The following is a 21,231-nucleotide window of genomic DNA, read 5'->3' on the forward strand; positions in this document are numbered from 1 at the left end:
AGAAACATCTCATATGAGTTATTTTTCCGTTTTCGAACCCTGTTTATATTTTATTTTTTAGAAGAATGTCCGTTCCACGTTTTCGTTTCTTATCGGAAACGTTTCCTATTTCCGTTTTTGTGCAACATAGAAAACATTTATAACACAGAGTGTAATATAGTTCACCTAGGTTGCACGAAAATGAAAACGAAAAATATTTTTGATATGAGATGAGAATGGAGAAATGATATTTTAAAAAAAATAGGAAATAGAAATACAGAATAAATTGTAAATTAAAAATATATATATAAGAGTTTGTAAATATAATTTTTAATATAAAAAATTATAAAAAATATTTTAAACATAATACAAACAAACATAAGTTTCAAAATGTATTCAAACAAATATAAACATAAAATCCACAATACATTAAAATATTTACAACCATCAACAATATTTACAAAGTTTTATTATAAAAATTGCTTATGATTAATCATACACAAGAATAGAGAAACAAATATTTATCAAATACATTAAAATATTTACAACCATCAACAATATTTATAAAATTCTATTATAAAAATTACTTATGATTAATCATACAAAAGAATAGAGAAACAAATATTTATCAATGAAGCTTCTCTAAGAGGAGAAGAGGAAAGTAAAATATATATAATAAAAGAAACTTTTCTCCAACCCAATAAATAAAGTAGAAAAAAAGGCTTTATCTGTGAAAGATAAAATAATAATAAAAAACCCAAGCAGGAAATATCACACGCACGCACGCACACTCATTTCCTCACTTTGGTCCTCTCTAGGTAGTTCTTTTTTAAGCAACTGTGTAATAATTAAGAGGAAAAACTTATACCAAAAGGGATAATTAGGGAAACATATTTGAGAGAATGACTAGCGGCAACCAAGAGAGGAAACGGCCAACGACAATCGACAATTATCAAAAGTGAGGGAGCAACAAAAAGCAATGGAGATCGAAAGCGAGAGAAAGACAACCAAAAGCAAAGTAGCAACAAAAAGCAATGACAACCGAAAGCGAGAGAATGGCAAGAGAGCACCAGAGTAGCAAGCTTTGACGATTAAGAGAGGAATTTCAGGATTCAAAAACAAAGAATCGAAAAAAGAAGAAGAAGAAACAGAAGACTAAAAAGAGAGAACTTGGGGATTCGAAAACTTCGATGGCTAGATATGTGTTTCCAATCATTTTCTCTAGTTTATAAAACAACTTTAAAACATTTCACAAATTACAAAAAATGGCCTAAAAAACGTTTTGGACCCTCTTCGTTGTTTTTGTGCTTTGCAGTAGTTCACCCCCTTGTGGAGATAGGTTAAGAAATAATTTGGATGAATTTACTTTTTTTGAAGTAAAAGGGAAATTAATTAAATTAAAAAAAATCCCAACCTCTAAACACGTGACAATTTCTACAACAAGACCTATAAAAATTTACGGTGACAATTTGGACTGTTATTTTCTTTTCTAATAATAAAAGTGAGTCCAATTAAGCAGATCAACCTCCACGATGATCGTGCTGTGTTGTAAAAGAAAAGATGAAGAAACAATTAGAAGCGGCCACTGAACATCAGGGGACGTCAAATCCCGGACGGAGTTAAGTCAGTCATATATTGGTATGGCGAGTTTAATTGGCTGTCGTTTGAATTAAGCAAGAAAGCATTAGGCTTTACAGGATCTTCACAAACATTCGTCTTACAGACAACTAACAACAAAGTACATCAACATCATCAAGCTGCTTTGACTAAGGTGGCTCGGTTTCACAAAGAGTTACATCAACATCTCCTGCTGGCAGGCTTTGCCTATAGAGCTCCCCCGGGGTGCCTGTACACAGCGACCAGCACCAAGCTTTTGCTCACTAACTACTACTGACAGTGACATGCATGGCTCATGCTTGTTGCCCGCCATCACTCCTATCGTTTGGATCATCACCAACGCAAAACTGGGCCCACACGCTTCTGCTCTTCCCGCCTTCGCCACTGAATTCCTCTTCACAGCCAGCCACCGTCTTCAGGAGCTCTGACTGCAGCTGGGGGCAGTTTTCTTTTAGGTACTCAAAACCATCAGAACGCATTACAGCTGCATCACAGAAGTCAACCAGGAATGTACCAGACGGAAATGGGCGAACAAATGGTAATATTATGCAACAGAAGAAGAAAACATTTTACACTAGAAATAAATAATGTTATCTTCATCCATGGAAATGACAAGTTCTGTGGTTGCACACTACTTATCTCAGGCAGTTACGGCAAGTAGACAGCTAGGAAAGAGGAATTGAAGTTGTTAGAATGCTTAAAAAATATCAAATGCCATGCACCGCATGCAATCTGAGATAATCTACGGCTAAACCGTTCAGATATGTGCAATTTCTGCTTAAAAACAAATTCCACTTAACCATGTCCCAAAATCACATAGGGAATAGGAGCACACTTTTACAACGGATCTAATGAACATATCAGACAGATGATAGCACCATCTAGTTTTCCTTAAATTAACGTAAAATATTCTCACTAATTTGATCGGGCCAATGTGTGATAAAGCATTTCTTCAGCAGTTACCATAAAAAGAGTGCATAGTAGAAAAGGTTTCTGTACAGGAAGGGGAAACAGACCATTTGTGCAGCTTCCTATGTTCAAGAAGCTAACAAGGAAATGGAAAAATATCCCCCAGAGGTATTGAGATGCATATTTATACTATTGATGTTCACACGAGGGTCTAGAGAAATGGTGTTGTTCACATGATCAAATCTTGTTCAAATTTCTAGATAATAGCTCTCCTGTCTCAAACCTCAAGGAAGAGAGCAGAATAAGGCAAACAACCAACTCAAAAAGAATAATCCATAGAGTTTCAAATGTCAGGAAGTGCCTTTGAGAATCAGAACTGAGTTGTCCACTCAAGAACAGGATCTACTTAAACCATGCCACTGAGCATATTACGTAAATTACAATTTTGTTATAGAAGAGAGTTTTTTCAATACTATGATTTTAAAACAAATTTTAGAAATAGTACTACCACAAACTATTTTTGATTTTTTTCCAACTCATCCACCACACTAGAAACGTACCAGTGTGGCAGATTTTAACCAAAGAAGACTAGCTGGTCATACCAGCACCAGTCATATAACTGCCTGTGAGACTGCCGGTTTTATAGCCGTTGGCCTCACTAGCAGTTAATATCTTTTTAGGCCTTTCTATTTTTTAAATCCCAACTATAAAACACTGGTGGGACAGGTGGCTTATCAGCCACTGTGGCACCAGCGACTTACAAGCCTCAGGTCCCACTGGCAATTCATTAGTTGGAAGGATACCGTTCTAGTTAATTAACCCCCTCCATTGTGCAACTCTTGCATATACTCTAACACTCACTACTTCAGCAATTATATGACAGGGTACTGGTAGATTACCCTTCGAATTATCTTGTCCCCATCCAATCACTACCAATAATCTTTCACCATCAAGATTTACAGAAAAAATATATATATATATATATATATTTTTCACCATCAGGAGGTAGAGATGCCATTGTCTGAATTGTGCAGTCTTTCTAATTTAGTTTAATCTTTCAAATATGTGTAGTACTGTTTATATTTAATTTTGCTAATTATAATTTCTAATGTCAGTGTTGTGCTTGTATGATTTACCAACAAAGCTTTTCTGCACTATCCACATGGGGCACAGAGGACAGGTGTGCAGCCATCCTTGATATCATCTCGTCAGTGCCAGTTCGTGGCAATGATAAACTTGTTTGACGCACTAAGAGATGATGATGCATTGCACCATGCTGGCCCTAGCATATTGTAATGAATGGAAGAAAAACTCTTTTCTATTCTCATAATCATCCAATTACACAAGCTCTTCTTTTATAGAAGAGGTATTTACATAAAAAGGAAAGCAATCAATCTATACAATAGGAAACTATAGATCTATACACAATAGGAAATTATACAATAGGAAAGAAGAGCAACTGTATACTTTGGAAAGTTTCCTAAAACCGGTTTAGGCAAGATTTCCTAAACTGATTTTAGGAAACCCATGTCATCTTGAAATCTCCAAATGCTAACACTTCCCCTCAAGCTGGAGAATATATATCCCACATTCTCAACTTGCTTACTAAGTCTTCAAACCTCTTCACTGGTAGCCCTTTGGTTAGGATATCTGCAACTTGTTCTTCGGATGGCACATAGGGTAAATGAATTAGGCCGGCTTCCAACTTCTCCTTGATGAAATGAGTCTACCTCAACATGTTTAGTCCTGTCATATTGGACAGGATTATTGGCTATGCTGATTGCTGATTGGTTATCACACCAAAGTCGAATTGATCACTGGGCTTGAATCCTCAGGTCTTCAAGGATAATTTTTACCCACAAAACTTCACATAGGCAAAGGGCCATAGCTCTAAATTTCACTTCTGCACTTGATCTTGCTACAATACTTTGCTTCTTACTGCACTCCATGACACCAAGTTCCCGCCTAGATAAACACAATAACCACTTGTTGATTGCCTATTTGTTATAGAGCCAACATAATAAGCATCTGAGAAAGCCTTGATGTCCATCTCATTCCCTGCTTTAAATAGCTACCTGGAGTGGTGTTGAGGTAACTTAGAATCTTTCTTATAGCAAGCATATGCTCTTTAGTTGGGCTGTGCATGAATTGGCTCACAAAACTGACTGCAAAATCGATGTTAGGCCTTGCGTTGGAGAGATATATTAGCCTTCCAACAAGTCTTTGGTACCTTCCCTTGTCCACTGATTAGCTGCTAGGGTTGTTCCACAACCTATTGTTAGATTCAATAGGGATTTTAGACCCTTTTCCACCTGTTAACCCTGTTTCTACCAACAATTCCAGCACATACTTCCTTTGAGAAAGAAAGATTCCAGCTTTAAAATAGGTAACTTCAATTCCCAAAAAATCAGTGTTCTAAAACTCGCTAGGCACTAGTCGGGCGGCCGACGAGGGCTTAGCACCTAGGCGGTGCCTGGAAAAATGTTGCCTGCCTACAAGCAGCAAGGAGGAAGATGGCTAGCTGCTTAACAAAGATGGCGCAACAAGTAGCAAGGAGGAAGATGGCCATACATACCGGAGGAAGAAGAGCAAGAACTACAGGGAGAGAACAGCCCGATCGACGGCAAGAGAGAGAGAGAGAAACAACGAGATCAGCAACGAGAGAGAGAGAGAGAAATGACGAGATTGGCAGCGGCGACAAGTCTGACGAGAGATAGTGAATGGGAAAACAGCGAGAAAGAGTAACGATGAGAGAGAGAGGGAATGATAATCGGCCCAGGCCGCGCCCAACCCAGGCAGCCCAGGCCAGGTGGTGACCCAAGCGGCAACTCGCTGATCGAGCCCAACGACGCCTAAGGGTGCTGATTTGGACTGATTCGTGGTGGCCCCTTGGCCACCTTTTAGAACAATGCAAAAAATACTTGAGAACCCCCAAGTCTTTGATCATGAATTCCCTAGTTAGCCTTTCCTTGAGTTTTCCTTACTCCTCCTTATCATTGTCTGTGACAATCATATCATCTACATATACTAACAGAACTGTCATTTTACCTTCTCTGGAGTATTTTATGAAGACAGTGTGGTCTCCCCTACTTTGCTCATACTTGAAAGCTTTCATAGCATTGGAAAACCGTTCAAACCAAGCCCTTAGAGACGGCTTAAGCCCATATAGAGCTTTCTTGAGCTTACATACCTGCCCTTCTTGGAACCTTGGTGGCAATTCCATATATACGCCCTCCTCCAAATCCCCATGGAGGAATGCATTTTTTACATCTAGCTGTTGTAGGTTCCATCCAAAACAGGCTGCCAATGAGAGGAGGAAAAGGTCGGGTTGGTGATGGTTGAGTTTTTGAGTGGTAGTAGGGCTGGTTTGGTCAAGAGAATTAGAACTAGAGTGAGGAGTATGCTGGGAGGCAGACAAGAGAGTGTCATCAAAGCTATAGTTCTCATGGTAAAGTCTCTCCCCCCGAGGACTAGCTGGAGAGGAACCAAAAAAAAGAAGGGACTCAACAAATGTAACATCTTTGTAGACATATAGCTTGCGAGTAGAAGGATGGTAACACTTATATCCCTTTTGGGTAGGAGAATATCCCGGGAAAACACACTTGAGTGCCCTTGGATCCAACTTATCTCGATGTTGTTTGGATATGTGGACAAAGAATACACACCCAAACACTCTAAGAGGAAGAGGATTATGCACATTGAAGTCTGAAAAATGAGTGGTTAGACAAGTAAGAGGGCTTTGTTGGTGAAGGAGCTTAATGGGTACTCGATTAATAAGAAAGGCAGTAGTGAGGATAGCCTCCCCCAAAAAAATTTTAAGAACTCTATGATGATGAAGTAGGGTACAAGCCACATTTAAGTTTCTGTATAGGTGTTCCAAATTAAGTAGTAATCATCTTTCAAAAATTTGGCAACACTATTCCTATGGTTGCCTTATCTTTTATCAAAAACACTCATGTCATTCGTGTACAATTATCAATGAAGGAGATAAACCATCGAGCCCTTGAATAATTAGGAATTTTACAAGGCGGTTTAGAACTGATTTTATTACTCCTGGGATAAAGAACACAATGTTGTTTGGAAAGAATGCATACATCACAATGACAGATATTGGGATCAATGGAATGAAATAAAGTAGGAAACATAACTTTTAATAGAGTAAATGGAGGGTGACTAAGGCAGTAATGATGCAGCCATATATTGTGATGATCTGCTGTAGTTTGAGAGGAACAAGCCACCAACAACTAGTCTCTAGATGGATAAGAAGTCTTCCCTACAAAGCAGTATAGCCCACCTTTTTCTTTAGCAACACCAATCCTCGCCCTTGTCTTCAATGCCTGAAATTCACACATATTAGATGAAAAAACAGCTTGGCAATTAAGGTTTTAGTGAGTTGATAAATGGACAGGAGATTAGTTGATAAGTGTGGAACATGAAGGACTGGTTTAATGGAGAGATTAGGCTTAAGATCTACACTGCCATGGCTAACAATAGGAACTGTTGTGCCATTAGCAATTGTAATCATTTTATTGGTCTTGAGAGGTTGATAGGTGGAAAATACACAGGGGTTAAAAGTTATATGGTCTGTTGCTCCTGAATCCAAGATCCAAACATCATTCTGATCAGTATTTAAGGTAGAGCAGAATGCAGAATGAGTGCATTTACCTGGGGTTTCCAATTGTGCTAGGGAGCAGGATCCATCTTGCATTGATTTGAGGAAGGACTTCAGCTTGCTGATCTCCTCAGCATTAAATGGAGTGAGATTTGAGTTGCTATTAGCCTCGGCCTTCACTCTCATTCGATCCTCCTCCTCTTGCCCTTTCTGTGATAGATAAATCTAGTTTCTTGTAGCCAAGTTCTTGAATCCTCCTCCACTCCTATTTAGGATAACCTCTTTGCCATGAAGCTTAAAGCATGTGTCATGGGTATGCCTGGGTTTCTTACAATGAGTGCACAATAGTCCCTCTCTTCCATTAGCTCGAGTTTGAGCCTCTATTCGCCCAGATCTAGGCCATGTCCCCTCTTCTTTGTTCACTGCCATTGCTGATCCATCAATGGCAAATTCTCTTAGCATCACCAGCCTCCTATTTTCTTCACTTGTTACCACAGCAAATACCTCATTAAGAGAGGGAAGTTTTTCTCGACCAAGTAGCTGCACCCTCACTTGATCAAATTCGGGGTTAAGACCAACCAAAAACTCAAAAATCCTATCCCATTCGAATATTTGGTTAAGGGTTGCAGCATTCGTGCTGCAAATCATCTTTACATTCTAGTAGTGGTCTAACTCTAGCCAAAGACCATTCATACGATTATAATACTTAGTGACAAATAGCCCCCCTTGTTTAAAACCACTAATTTTAGTTTTTACTTCATAGATGACTGATGCATCCTGAATTTTGGAGTAAGTTCGCTTCACAACTTCCCAAATCTCCCTTGCAGTACCCAAAAACATGTAATTCCTACTTACCTCTAGAAGCATAGCATTCCACAGCCAAGACATTATTTGGGAATCCTCAATATCCCATGTCGAGTACATAGGATTGGTTGCCTTTGGAGGAGAGGCAGTGAGATAACCGATCCTACCCCTTCCTTTAACAAATGTCCTTACCAATTGAGCCCACTACAGGTAGTTTCTCCCATCTAGTTGATAGGATAGGTGGATGTTGGGCAACTCCCCTGCTACTGCTCCATGCCCAGCTTTTGGGATTGCTTTAGGAACTTGATCCACTGCTGGTGAGGTCTCTCCGGTTACCATTGCTTCAGACATGCTTCAGAGAGCTTAATCGAAACACAAGAAGACCAGTAGCGAGAAAGAAAGTGTGCATGTGATGCAGGTAGGGTTTCGAAAGGTTGCAACGGCGTTGAAGGGTGCAATGAAGGCACTAGGGTTTGTAGGGTTGTGGCGGCTCTGATACCATGTAATGAATGGAAGAAAAACTCTTTTCTATTCTCATAATCATCCAATTACACGAGCTCTTCTTTTATAGAAGAGGTATTTACATAAAAAGGAAAGCAATCAATCTATACAATAAGAAACTATATATCTATACATAATAGGAAACTATACAATAGGAAAGAAGAGCAGCTGTATACTTAGGAAAGTTTCCTAAGACCGGTTTAGGCAAGATTTCCTAAACTGATTTTAGGAAACCCATGTCACCTTGAAATCTCCGAATGCTAACACATATACATGGAGATATCTATGGTGGGGTTGAGGGAGTTCAAGATGATGATCCATGATGAACTCTAAACCAGTTGTTGCCACTGCTATTGAAGAGGAGGTGCAGGAGTTCAGTGCCCTCACAGCAGTCTACTTAGCCCATCCTGTCCACACCACCAACATGGTCACCGTCACTGCCCATGGTGGGTCAATGTCAACCACGAGGTAGAGCGCAGGATATTAATGCTGTGTAGGCATTGCAATCTTGGACAGGCCATGTAAGCAGGTTTTTAGTTTTAGGACATGCTGGATTTTATTTTAGACATGTTTGATATCTATGCAGGTTTTTTAGACATGTTGGACGTCTATACAAGTTTTTTGGACATGTTAGATGTTTATATAGGTTTCTTCCATGTGTGTACAGGTTTTCAGTATGATTTAGGTTACTATAAAGGGTTTTTTTTCTTGTGTGTACAGGTATTTGTGTGCTGGTTTTAGTTACACAGATTTTTCTCCCTTGTCTGGACAAGGTATTTAGCTTGTTTCACGTTAACTGTTAGTCAGTCACTGTCACCGGCAGGACCTGCAGTTTTTTTTAGCTCATCGTCGTCATCATCAACCACACCTTATCCTAACCAAGTTAACGTTAGTGGCATAGCATTTATAATGTCAGTTGACTTTTAAAAGTCTCATTGACAATACAAATCCATGGAAAAAGAATGAAGTGGCCAAAATTTTACACTAGATGCCCTTCCTAACACAACCCTTTAGTGAGGGGAGATAAATTTATAATACCATTTCTGTACGAAAAACTTTCATGAGATGGCAATGAAGGAAGATAGCTATTTATTTTGCTTTTAGAAAAAAAGAAAAGAAAAGAAAAAGAAATTGACAACTAATTAACTACATGTGAGACTAGTGGGTTATAAAACTGCTTGTGAGACCAGCAGTTATGTGATAGACTTCTTGGTAGCACCAGCAAATCTGCTATAGTTAAAAACTGCCACACTGGAACATTTCCATTGTGGCAGATGAGTTGGAACAAGATGTATTTTGTTAAATGGTTTCGGGAGGTAGTATTTTTTGGTAATATTGTTTTGAAATTGTAGTATATAAAAAGAAGTTATAGAAAAAAGTGACAGTTAAGAACATACCAACAAGATTTTCAGCAGCAAATTTTAGACAAATTGCTTTCAAATCAACAGCATGATAGCGGTCGGCAAGGGCCAAAATACTGGCAACACTATCCACTGATATGTCTTTGCAGAGTAAGGATTCACACATAACTCTGAGTCGAGCCAAATCATATCTGTCTGCTGCAGCTAGCAACTTCCCAACAAAGGTCTCTGTTACAGATGGCATGTTAGATGAACTTGAAGCTAGCAACTCCTCATTGTCAATAAGAGAATCTTTGTATATAAAGTGCAAGACAGCCTGCAAAAGACACATGTGGGAGGATTTCAGGAAATTGAGCACAAAAAGGGATAGGGTGTGATACCTTCCTCCTGAATAATACACAATTTAAGCCACATTGTAATCTAAACTAATTACTAAATAAATTGTATTCATATAGAGAATTTAAACAGTACCTTAAAAACCATAGCTTCTATGCCTTCAACAATAATTTCATGGCAATCATCATCTTTTACATGTAGAAGTTCCATTTGAAATACAGGGGATCGAGCAGACAACACTAGCTTATGAGCAGGAAACTTTTCTCCAGCAACACTAAAAACAACATCAGAAGTTTGCTCATTCTCCAACAACATTCCAAAATGTCCTCCAATATCTGAATCAGGAACCTGTATCAAGTTTAATCTTGAACAGTCTATTGCTGAAATCACAACACCAACAGTGCAATTTATTTTCAAGCAATCATCTTTCAGGAAATCTGATGTCTCAAGCATAGCCCGTCTGAAGAAACGCTTATATCCCCTGAAAGCATACAACAATCTAATAAAAAGAAAATTGATGCAGTGGAAAAACAAATTCATATTACTCAACAACTGCCAATATAAACAGAAAAACCATCATATTCAAAAAGGGTTTGAGCAAAAGAGAAACTAGCAAATCTCTCTTTTCAAGGATAAACCTCATGAGAAGGTTCTATATATCTGGTAAGTTCAATGTCAATGGAAGATCCAAGTATCCCTCTAACATTGCACAACAAGAAATGAGGGGGAAAAAAAAAAGATCTAAAATATGCCTTCCCATATGAAACACCACAACACAGGCTTGAAAAACCCACATCAAATTTGCCATATTTTACAAGCAAGTAGATGGATCAAATGGATAAATTACTAATAAAAAAATATATTGCATGCAGGATACAGTAAAATGGAAATTTCCACTGACCAAAATACAAGAAGTGAAAAAGCAACCCACATTTAGTCAACTCCTTTTCTTTTTCCTGGCCAGACTAAACAACAAGAGTCTTATTTCTATCAAGGGGAAACCCACTAAAAGAAATCTCTAAATCACCTAATCTGATAGATATCTTAATAAAATTCCTTTTTGAATGTGTATAGATGGACAAACAACAAGAAAATGAAACAACAAAAACCCAAGCAATCCCTTTAGGTGGGGTCAATTACATGAATTCTAGACACCTCCAATCATCTCCATCCATAGTCATATCCTCTATAACGTCATTGCATCTGATGTCATATTTAAAGGGTTTCCAATCATTTTTTATTAAATCTTCCTCTCCCTCCTTAGGCTCCTTTACAACAAACATCCTCCATTTCATCCACTTGCTTCACAGATGAGTGTATTGACCTTCTCCTCACATGTCCAAACAATCTTTAATCATGACTCACTCACCTTATCTTCAATAGGCATCACTCCAACCTTATCATCATCAACTACACCTTATCCTAACTAAGATAGAACCAGTGGCATTCATAATGTCAATTGATTTGACCAAGTTTTTTAGAAGCTCGTATTTGAGTTCGGTCATGTAAAGTTCTGCACATAGTTTGTAGCATTGTTTTTAATTATTGATTGTCATGCATGAATAAATCCTTTTTTGCTATGATTGCATAAATTGGAAATTCCCAATACTTGTGAAAAAAATGTTTTTCTCAAAACCTTTTCAGTTCCTTATATGCAGAAACTGTTTATGCTCTTGAATTTTAGAGGTCAGAATATTGAGACAACACCTTATTTATTCCTTATGCTATACTTGTTGATTATGCAATATTGCAATGGATTTGAGGGTATGATAGATTGGATTGCTTGTTATGAATTGAATTACCAACACTATTGGTTGATACTTGGTTTTTGCATGTAATAAATGCCTTGGGAGAACCTTTGACACAACACTAACTAACATCAGTAGACTAGCCTTGGTGCAGCTTGATCTGAACCCAGTTAACAAGGGGGGCATTGGTCATCACATCCCATGTATTGGCCAACACGTGGATCAACTATTTACTTTGGCAGGGGTGTGGCCAATGATGGAACTATTATATGGATTCATTCTGCACAATATACTCCCAAGAAATTGGAAGTATTGGTCTTTCGATCAAATACGAATTATGAAAGAACACAATTTTATTGAAAAAGAAAATAATTTTTCTAGAAATAGAATTTTATGGTTTTTAAATGAAAAATAAGTTTTCTTGCATGATCCAAAGAAAAACTTCCTTGTGTAAAAACTTGTGCACATTGCTTGTCCCCATTCCATTATGGTATATGTTGTCTATTTACTAGGTTTTGACTCATTCGTGTTAGATATGTTTTCCTTTCATATCACAGTTCAGGAACTGATGCATTAGACAGTTTGAGCAGTGCAGTCCATTTCACTTTAATTTAACTTAGTCATTTTTGGTAGGTCGCACATTTTTTCTTGATGGCATTATGTCACGACCCCAAGGATATATTAGTAAATATAATAGTAGTTAGCTTACATGCATTACTATATTGTACAACTATTCTGAGGGTTTACTAGGGCAGTAATTGTAATTTTCTTTCCTTTTCTGTTATAGATATATTTTCCCTTAGCTGTATGCAGTTATGCTTATAGTTGTACTGCACATGGGTGCATGTGGGAGGCTGTTAGGCTATATATAAGCCACAGCTAGAGGATGAGAAGGCATGTTTTTGAACGATAATTGAATTCAGCCATTTCCCTCTCATCAATTCTCTCTCAATTTTTCTCTGAATTCTCTCCCGACCTCTCTGATTTCTTTGTAATCCTCTCCCAATTCTTGCTGTATTTCCCTCCCTTTCAGTCTGATTCCCCCTCGATTTCTTCCAATTTCCTATCAAAACCCTAGGCACCCTAGGTACATGACACATTAATTATTTTTATTTTTGACATTCTTAGTAGTTTGTTCCAGTTATTACAGGTAGGATTGTAAAAAGATTGATTTAGTTTATTATTATGGAATGGATATTGTTATGGGTTATTGGTTATTACTTGTTATTGTAATGATATCATACATACAAAAGATAGCTTGATCAGTATGGTTTATTAAGGGTTAAGTGCCAATCACTAGTCCCTTTCTGGGTTGTGACATACATGGAAATACAGAAAAAAGAAAGGTGAAGTTGGTAGGCTATAAATTAAAGGAGCCCCAGCTTGGTGGGAAAGGTTGCAGGACGATAAATTGCGTCAAGGAAGAGGTCCTATAAAGATGTGGTACTAGATGAAACAACTATTAAAAGCAACATTTTTTCCCCCTGAATATGTTAGGGACAGCAAGTAGATCAGTCAGATTCGGTCAAAGTGGATATGTTTAGTGGCAGAGTCTACAAGTGGTTTACTCATGGAAAGAAGAAGACTTAGGGCAGGGCTAACTCTCCTAATATTATGTTTTAAGATATACTGCTACGTTCTGTTTTCTTTTGTCAGTTTATTTTCTATTTTTCTGTCAGTTATTAGTATTTGAATTTGTCTAGATCTGCTACTCTCTAGGAAGCAGTTCCTAGTTCTAAGAAGGCAGTTATTTCTTCTAAGATAGTAGTTATTCCTCTACTTTCTTGTAAGACTTATATGCAGTTCAGATAGGAATAGACATTTTATGCTGTATTTTTCAGAAAAGTTTTGACTACTTTCTTACTCAAGGAGATTGTTGGGTTCTCTCTTGATGAGCCCAAATTTTCTAGTCAAGATAGGTCAGAAAGGGAGAAGATCACAAAAGCATTCAGCAACTTCTTCTTCTCATTATTCTATTTCAGGACCTATAACCAGATCCAGGGCTAGGGAACTTACCAGACAGCAATATTTACTCCAATAACACCAATGCTGTTCTTTTTTTTTTGCTAGGTAAAGAATACCAATGTTGTTCACAAGGGTCTAAATCAGTGCACAAGTATACTACCAAGTTCTGAGACTAGCAGAGTGGAATATCTAATGGAGACCAAAAGTCAACAAGTGACACGAAATTTAGATGTAAGGCTTGCAGAATTGAAGTGTCAATGCTACTGAATGCATTTCAAATGAGGAACTTAGCATTGAAGGCTGGAATGTTGCTTCAGGAGAGAAGAACGGTTGATTCCTTTCAATCGAGTAAATTACCATATGACAAGGGCAAGACTCTTGTTGCTACCCTACAACAAGTCAAGATAAATCAGGGAGTGACAAACAGTACGGAGACAGCCAAAAAAAATGAGCAAGAAAGATGCTTCCTGAATTTAAAAAAGCGAGCACATGCTAAATGCTTCAATGCCAAGCTTGTAGGTTTAAGTAGGCTGTAGAATTGTATTTTGTATATCAGTTGTAGCAGATTATATCAGTTACATGTAACTGATTTATAACTGTTGATTGGTTAGCTATATATAAAGATAACCAACTTGTTTGGAGAATCAATCGAGAATTGAATTCAGTTTCTCATTTATCTCTCAATTTTCTCTTTGTTCTCTCTCTGTTTCTTTCTTCCATTCTTCCTTCTCGTTTCTATTCTGGAAACCCAAGATTCGGAACCTAGGGTATTGACATTCAAGTGCAACAAACAACAAATTGCTCTCGTGGTTGTCCATGCAGGAGAGGAGTGAACTTGATTGAGTATAAAAGAGATGAAAAAATAGAAAGGGTGTTCGCCATGAAGATGAAAAATATCTCATGGTCCATATGGAGATAAATAAGAGTACAATAAAAGATAGACATATATGACTCAAAATCTAATATTCTCATCAAGAGAAAAAGAGTGACACTCAAACACTCAACAGGCACAAACTACCAAAACCAAGTGCGCAATTGATAACAAACCTTTTGATTTGGTTATTGATAGTGGCAATTAAGAAAACATACTGTGGACGTATATCGTTGAGGAGATTATGACTGCTAATAGAGAAACATCTGAGTCCTTATATCATTTGGTGAGTCAAGGTGGTTGGCAAAGTTGACGTAATCAATCATTGTAGAGTTCCTTTTACTACTAACAAATATAGAGATGAGATTTATTATGATGTAACAGACATGAATACATGCCATCTTCTATTTGAGAGACCCTAGCAATATGGCATGGATGCTAGGCATTTTTGATAGCAATAATGTCTACAGGAAAAAAATGGTAGTGTGAAGTATAACTTATTGCCAATAAAAATGAGCTCTTGTCTCAACTTTCAAAATGAAGGGTAGAGGTGTCAAAACGGGTCAGGTACCCTATTTCCCACGACCAAGCAAGGCCAACAACCCAAATAAATAAAGATTATATACTTTTTTAAAAATTTATAATTGTAAATTGTAACTTCCAATTTGGGAAACTTTTGAAACAATAAAAACATATTGATGTAGAAGTTAGTTTGGTTGTACATTGTTTTAGTGTATTATATGTAGTTGTGCATTATAGTTTGTAAATTATAAGTTTGTATGTACTTTAACTTTTCATTTGTCAATATTTTGAAACAAAATAATTTGAGGTATTATTGAATACACAAATATCACATTATCTCATATTGTGCATGATTTTCAATAAACACGATAAAAAATTATTCCGTACAATATTTTCAATAAAAATAATTTACTTTTTTCCACCAAAAAAAATAAAAAAAATCAAGTAGGTCATGTGGGTTAACCCATTTGGCCCACGCGTTATGCCCATAGGGTTTTGCTAGGCTAGACCCATCTTGTGTCCAACTTGGCATTGCATGGCCCAAATAGTGTGAGTCGACCTGATATAGCGGGTTTTGCTAGGTATTTACATGTCTAGTGGAGGAATAAACTTTCTTGACTTTAACACATTCATGGTAGCATTAGAGAAAGATTTCAACGAGTCTTGAGAGGTGTCCAAGTTCTAACCTCTTTTGGAAATTTAGATTTTTTTTGTTTATTTACAAAAACAAAAAAAAAATCTAAATTTCCAAAAGAGGTTATAACTTTTATGGACAAATTCAAGGAGCTTATATGAGAGGAATTACCAGCTAGATTACCTCCAATGAGGGAAATCCAAGATCATATTGATTTGATACTAGGTGCAAGCCTACCTAATCTTCCCATTAGTAAGAAGGTGGAAAAGCAATTGGGCTTGGGATAAACTCAAATGGTAGAATTGGTAATTTGGTTAACAGGTAATTCAAATTGGTTTTGTTGATGGGTTAAGGGTTTAAGGCGGAGAACAATCGATTAACATGACTAATGTAGCGACAAGGAATCACAGAAAAGGACTTTCGATTGTGGTGAGAGCATCAACTGGGTGCGCCAACATTGAGACAAGCTCTAATGATGAACAGAAAGAGTGAATCACCAAGCAGTTGACTACGATGCTCTTCAACAACTTCTTTCATTCTTCACGAAGTAGTTTGACTTTGATGACTCTAGGAGGCGTTTGACAAGTGCTTCTGCAATGACGGTAGTGACTGGAGAGGATTCTAGATGCTTTGGTATAGTTGCTGGTAGCTCAGCAATTGCTTCAATTATTGGAAGGCTCGTGGCGAGGTTGTTGAGGTGGTTTGAACTTGTTGGATAGGGATTCCAACTTTCCCACAATAAGTCAGCAAGTGTTTTTGATGCTTCTGGAGGTTTCAACTTTGGATTAACTCCAGCAAGGCTTGTGGAGGATGATGGGATTAACAATAACGATGATCTTTGATGGCTGAAGACTTTGTTGCTACCATGAATATTTTTTATGATTGAAGAAGCTGAAAAAGAAAAAGAGATAAATCGAGAATGGAGGAAAAAACTCAATCTTCTATTATTCAGTTAGTTGTATGAGATATATATGAAAGACTCCAGCTGGCATGCATATTGTGCATATCATATTGCAGAGATTTTAGGAAGAACTTATCTTTATTCATCAAAGTGAACGGCATGTATACAAAATACATCCTTGCTAGTTTCCTATTATGTATAGTAAAAATAGGAAGTTACATCTACACTACTTAGGAAACCTACAACTAGCTTGTAGAGAGTGATTTATTCTCTCCACTCAAACTAGGAAATAAGTTGACTTTACAAAAAAGGAAACTCAAAAACTAGGAAACAGAATAATTAGTCGGCTAATGACTGATATCGCTTGAAGTCTCCACACATATCATAAACACCATCTATGTACAACATATCATACATGTACGTACCTAATATACGTTTTATCTTTAATATTCTTTCTATTCTCAAGTATTACCAAAATACTCTCATCCTTGTTTCTGTAAGGTTGAGGGTTTAGTTATGTACTTTACCCCTTTTCATGCTTTCCACTACATAATCTACTTGAAGTCTGAGTCTAGACAATCCACCCAACGAAGAAGGAAATGTTGAACCTTTCTATACCTTTTGAATACAATCTATTCATCTAAAATAGCATCAATTTTATCCTTGTCCAAAGGGGTAAATGCAAAATAGGAATGGTGCAATGGGCACCAGATCAAGTTCGGTAGATGGGCAATAAAACGATCATTTGAGGGAGCAGCACAGCCTTTGTATGCAACAAGGCCCTTAATATTAAGTGTAGAACTAAAACCAAAATTAGATAGAATGTCTTTAGCATATGCATTCGGTCCAACCTGTTTAAAATTGTAAAGGGACCAATGGTACAGAGTTGTAATTTGAAAATCAATTTTAGGAGAAAATTGCTCTAATATAAATTGAATCATAATAAGCATGACATCAATATGAATCAACCCAAAGTTTAAATAAAGTCTCACTTGTTTCAAGTAATTAACGTCAATGTGCAAGTAACAAACGTGTTCTGCAAATGCTTCAACTAACTCCATTACTCTAGCATGGGAAGACAAAGGAATAAGGTCGAAATGTTTCCTGGACTATTAACTATGCACCAGCTCAAATGGACTTGCACTAATAGACCTATAAATAGAATTGTTGTAGGCAAATTGGGATGTGAGACGGATCAACCGATTCCTATGATTGTCTTGGACCGAACAACTCAATAAGTTTCCTAAACTTCGATTGACAACCTTATTATAACCATTCATCTAATATTGGTTAGAAGTGGAGTAACCAAATAGCCATCAGTTTTCCAAAAAATAACTAATGAAAACAAGCATTCCTATCAAACACTATAGTCTTAGGAAGACCATACAACTTGCAAATTTACAGTTGTTTCCATCCATTCCATGTGCATTCATTTTGTACATTAATTGCAATGAAGGACAAACTAAGGACCCCCAGATCTAAAGAGCCAACCAACCTTACATAATTAGCAAACGGTTTAATCGAGTTAAGTTGGCTAAAACTTCAAATCAGAAAACATTAAAGTCAAGTCATCTTCTATCATGACATAAAATCATAATTGAAATCTTATCTCAAAAAAAAAAAAAAAAAACATGCAGCACAACCAATATTTAGTGGAATAAACGATGACTAAACCATATAATAGTGGCCCAAAAGTATTTCCACATAAACATAAACTTATCTCCAAAGCATGCACATTGTAATGGTTCAGTTGTTAAATTATCAGAATCCAATTGAAGCTCAAAACCGGAGGTAAAGACAATGACATTCAGATTGTCCTACTGCAGAAATCGACAGATCATGGCGATCTTAACTCACTAGAAGATTCAAGTCAGACGGAACCATGGCATCATTTATGTACTTGCATCATACAAAATAATAAAATGCAAAAGGATGACCAAGCAGTGTGTAACCAAGTGGGGGGAAGATGAAAGCGGATTCTCACCACATACTGCCTCTGTACTTGAGAGTATAAGGGCCACTCTCGAGAGAGCGATCGAAATGACTATGAACCTTGTGATTGCCCCTGCCACTCTGATCGAGAAGCGTCAATTCGAACAAGGCGCGGACATTTGTGCCTTCGCTGGCCAATGCGATGAACACCGACACATACATGGAATTGTCCTCGGGATTCTTGCCGTCCGGATAGAAGTAGATGGCCCACTGGTAACCTCCCACCGTGAATGTTTCGCTGGCAATGTGCTTCCCCACGCCCATGCCTTTGGCCAGAGAGTATCCTCTTATCACGAACTTGTGCGATCCGTTCACCGTCTCCGTCACAGACCGCGACCTCGACCGCGTCGGCGAGAGCAGCGAGCTCTTCTCCGGCGATGAGGCGGCCTCCGACATCACGCCTATCCTTCGCTTCAGACCTTGGGATCGAACCAAACCATGCCACGAAGATGAGCAAACCCTAGTATTCGAGGCGGCAAATGCCAAGAAATTTGGGATTCAAAACGGAAGCTGAATCCAAAGCGGTTCGCTTCCCCAAGACACAAACGACTAGCGACGACAATGAACGAATTTGTTGGAATGGAGGGGCCTGGATCGATGGAATTCCGGGCCCGATTGCGGCCGGTTCGCGGCTGCTCTTTTTGGTTCGGGTTATTCTTATATGATGATTAATTTGTATTTGTATTTGTTTTACTACTGGGAACAAAAGAGAGATAGAGAGAGTTAACTTGAGGTTACTCAGTAATCACACTCCAAATAAACTTATATTTGCGCGGTATGGTAGGGGACCCACGGAGGAGGGGCATTTGAAGTCTAAGGAAGCCTGAATACGAAATCTCTCGAGTCTAGGTCAACAACAATTATTTGACCATCCAATCAACAAACAGTGATTCTGATTCATTTGCAATTACTCACGAGAAAAAATTCAACTACTTACTCTTTAAAATGTTATTTATATATATATTTTTTTATTATGCACCATCACTTGCGTTCCCGCCGAACCCATTCTTGGATCATCACGAGGGAGATAAATTGCAGGATATGCCCGAGTAGTTAGGATTTGAGATTGCATCCACTGACACCTATCAATGACCACCCCAAAAGAAATTACTTTTCTCAAGAATTGATCTCACTCTGGCAACTTTCAGCATGACTGCATATTTACATCTCCCTCCTTTGCCACTCGGCTATGCCCCAGAGGCTACTATTTATATTTTTTGGACTATGTAATGTTGTTATAATGATAAAAATACCTATCATCCAAGATGATGAGGTGGGATGGTGAGGTGCATGAGTAAAATGTATCTTATCCAAGACGGTGAGGTATGGAGAATATTTTAATCATTTACACGTGCATATAGGCTAAGGTGTAGCTCTTAATGTATAAGTAGCATAGTCCCTATTTAATAATTTAGCTTTTGTTTGTTTAAAATTTTATTGATTTAGATTTGAACTCGAGTTTAAATCAACCTAAAAGAAGAGGCTTGAACTTGTTTATCTATAAGTTTGTTGAATTTAAACTTAGATAATTTATATTAAATAAGTTTAATAGGATTTTTTCCATAAGTTTTAAATTCTAAAGTCAATATAACTTGATTTCATATTTTCTTTTTATAAAATGTATAATTGTTCCTTTCGGCCCAACGGAGTTGATCGAACTGGTTGTGATGGTGACAAAATGCCACAATCTGGTGACGATCTCGCAATAGGGGTGGCTAGCACTCCGACGCTCAAGTTAATAAGGAGTTAGAATGCTAGAGTATTGGTAAGGCTTGGAAAGAACATGCATTGGCCTGTGATCAGACTGGTTTATATAGAGATGGGGGTGCCTTGCGTATCACTGATTGTCGTAGAAGGATAGAGGGTCGAGATGCGTGGTAGTGATAGGGATCATTCCCAAGGATTCAGGATTTGATGAAGATTACAAGTTGATGAGAATCAGTGTGTAAGTTGTTTAGGGTTGATAGAATCCGTTACTGACGCGAGGATCTTGGCCTAAATGGAAAGATTATCCGAGCTTCTTGGGCCGATATCTATTCTGGGGGTCGGGCTCAGTGCCAAGCTATGGGCCCTGACCCAATGGATCAGTACGATCCAGAGCCCACTAGGTTCAATGTTCATAGGGGTGAGCATCTGAGCTTGGTGATAACGCTTTAGTATGCCTCGATGTTAGACCGAGCTTACTGGAACTGACCTGGCTAAGACCAAGCTTAATGTGGGCGAGCTCGACAGTTCCAAGGGTGTTTTTCAAGATACTGACAAGTAGCGCACACGGTCTCGAGATTCAAGTAGCAAGTCCGAAAGATGAGGTGTTGTGAACTAACAGGGAGTCATTCCATCATTTTCACTTGCGATATTTAACGTGTGCTAAGCAGCTTGACATGTGGCGCAATCTACGTGGGTGATTGATGACACTTGATCTCTGTCTGTTGGATGCATTGGGTCTCAATCTTGATCGTTGAGCGATATCTATATAAAG

At 37.8% G+C, this 21,231-nt stretch overlaps 1 long non-coding RNA gene and 1 pseudogene across 1 annotated transcript; both read right to left on the reverse strand.

The window, feature by feature from the left end:
• Window positions 1–1,595: 1,595 nt before the first annotated feature.
• On the reverse strand, window positions 1,596–19,433 carry LOC127799963 (BTB/POZ and MATH domain-containing protein 4-like; annotated as a pseudogene).
• Window positions 2,375–9,811, reverse strand: LOC127799964 (uncharacterized). Its single transcript, XR_008022694.1, has 2 exons — window positions 7,171–9,811; window positions 2,375–6,842 (listed from the first exon to the last, which is right to left on the reverse strand). It is a non-coding gene; the product is annotated as an uncharacterized LOC127799964 (long non-coding RNA).
• Window positions 19,434–21,231: the final 1,798 nt, after the last annotated feature.

This window comes from Diospyros lotus, chromosome 4, assembly GCF_014633365.1.
Source record: "Diospyros lotus cultivar Yz01 chromosome 4, ASM1463336v1, whole genome shotgun sequence".
NCBI lineage: Eukaryota > Viridiplantae > Streptophyta > Magnoliopsida > Ericales > Ebenaceae > Diospyros > Diospyros lotus.